Source organism: Moschus berezovskii, chromosome 14, assembly GCF_049115385.1.
Source record: "Moschus berezovskii isolate FMDL1 chromosome 14, NW_MosBer_1.0, whole genome shotgun sequence".
Lineage (NCBI taxonomy): Eukaryota > Metazoa > Chordata > Mammalia > Artiodactyla > Moschidae > Moschus > Moschus berezovskii.
Genome location: NC_142473.1, coordinates 18,639,251 through 18,641,878, shown reverse-complemented (window position 1 = coordinate 18,641,878; position 2,628 = coordinate 18,639,251).

Here is a 2,628-nt window from a genome sequence, read left to right as displayed (position 1 = left end):
GCAACTGAACAACAACTGATTCCAGAGAGAAACACCATTCCTATGCTCTCCTATCTCCCTAATTATACTTAGAGTCTTCAAAAGCATGCTGCGTGATGACAGGCAGAGGTGAATTTGTTTCTCCACGTAATTCATAATGGTTGACAAGAAGAGGCTAAGTGGTTAATTTTTTTTTTTTAAGATTTAAAAGATTCTTCTTTGGGGACAATCATGAGTTTTCTATACTGGTAGCTCTAGAGGAATACTTGTCAGAGACAGTTACAGGAGGAACTCTGGAAAAGGAAAATCATAGAGAAGGGCTTTGTATAATCTAAAAGGGTTTTTCCTATTGTCAAGAAATGAGTTCTTTCTTAGGAAGTCATTGAAATAGATGCCTGTCCCTCTTGCTATGTCTCCATTTACTTATTAATTCATCAAAAAAATTTTATTATCTTCAGTCAGTGGGGTTGCTAAGGGTCGGACACGACTGAGCGACTTCACTTTCACTTTTCACTTTCACACATTGGAGAAGGAAATGGCAACCCACTCCAGTGTTCTTGCCTGGAGAATCCCAGGGACAGGGGAGCCTGATGGGCTTCCGTCTATGGGGTCACACAGAGTCGGACACGACTGAAGTGACTTAGCAGCAGCAGCAGCATATGCTAGGCTGTTTGCTATATAATGAATAAAACATCGGTCCTGACCTCAAAGATTTGTGGCCCCTGGGGAAATGGGGAGGGAGTAAAGTTTGGGTGAAATCATGTTTTCTGAGAGAGTGAGAGATGCAGATGAAGACACAAAATTGAACAGGTAAGTTCAGTATATTGTCGTCAAGGACATACTGCTGCCCAATCTCCTCTAGTAGGGAATCTACCCCAGCTTTGAGGATCAGGAAAGACTTACAAAGGGCTAACACTCAAAGTGGGTCCTGAATTAGGAATAAAGAAACTGAGCAGATTGGATTATCAAACATACTTCCAGAAAGCAGTTGGGTTTAGAGGAAGATGAGGAAGCTCAAGGTCAAGAGTACTTTACTTCCCTTACTGCACAGGCCCCCTCCAAGGCCCATGGAGGAATCCTAGAAATGGATCCACGGTCATCTGTTTTGTAAAGTTTTAGAAAGCGGATTCATAGCTCCAAAAGATCCTGTTTCTCCCTTTCCACTGAGATTTTCCCTCCATTACATGCCACGTTCGGTTGGGTTTTCAGAGTGGCTGCAGTCATTTCTGAGATCCAGTCTAGGAGAAGCTGAGTTGGGGATACCTTTATTTTGCACTGGGTGGGATAAATCTTATGACTTACTGTCTCCTCCTTGCATGTCTCCTATCCATATTCTTCCATACCAAAGGACATGTTTCATGACAGAATGACCTTGGGTCCTCCCAATTGAATATTACTCCCCTCCCAAGCCCTCCTAAGCAAACCCTGCCAAAGGGGAGACTGGATTATTTTTCTGTTCTTTTTATAGAAAATAGTATTACACAGTTGGTTGTCTCATGGAGAGGCAGTTAAAGAGTATGCAGCCAAAAATGGATATATTTTCCCTGCACATCCAACTTGGAATATGACTGAATTTGCTATCCCAGAACATAATAAGTTACTTCAAGATTTTATGAACGTATAGAGAATGTGTTCCATCTGTGATGCCCTGATCATATCCCCCAACCTTCCTTAGAAGTCACAGGCTTTCAGGCATACAGATAACTTTCTGTGTGTCTCTTTGTTGAGAGCATTCAAATAGCTGTGAATGCATGCTCAGTCTGAAAACAGGGCAGGGTGAGCTGATGGGCCAGGAGCAACCCTGAGCCAGTGAGGGACTGTGATTGGTGGAAAATGCCCCAACTTTTTCTTCCCGAAGTGGGTTAGTTCTGAATCATGTTCTTCTGGCTATCATGATAAGATAGCCCTCGATCTCTGCCTTTGAGTCTCCTTCACTATGACAGAGGACACTGGATGGACACTCTGCTGTGTGGGTGTCCACGCCTGTGGATAAAGCATTCCGTGTGCTCAGTCACACCATCGTGTCTGACTCTTTGTGACCCCATGGACCCACCAGGCCCTCTATCCATGGAATTTTACAGGCAAAAATACTAGAGTAGGTTGCCAAATCATAAGCATTCCATAAACCCTGGCAAATGGTGCTAGCTGAGATTTAGTGGGCTGGAATGGCAAACCCATACCCAGAAAATGTATCTATCCATTTCACAATGAAAGGGTCCTGTGTTGTCACTTTCACACTAAGGTGGTTTCCTCAAGAAATAGGGCCATATCAAGGATTCAGAGCTGTTTACTTTTGCTGGCAGGTTGGTAATCAAGAGATAATATGAACTAAGTTGGCACCCATACTGTTGAGCCCATATGTAGCTTTGTCTGTGTTACCAACCACAGCACTCACGGGTCCTAAGTGACAATCTGTAGTTGCTGATAACCGAGGCTGGCTAATGTCAACGAGCTAAGTCTACTTGTTTGCTCATTTTGTCTACTCAGTTGTTCAGTGTGTCTCCAATGACAGATGATGGTGAAAAAAAAAATAAGTTTGATGCCCATTACATCCAACCAGACTTCTTTGTCTCCAGTCTTCTATCTCTTTATATTCCAAGCCCCTGACCAAACAGCCAAGTCATTGACCACTGTCTGAAAATCTGCATG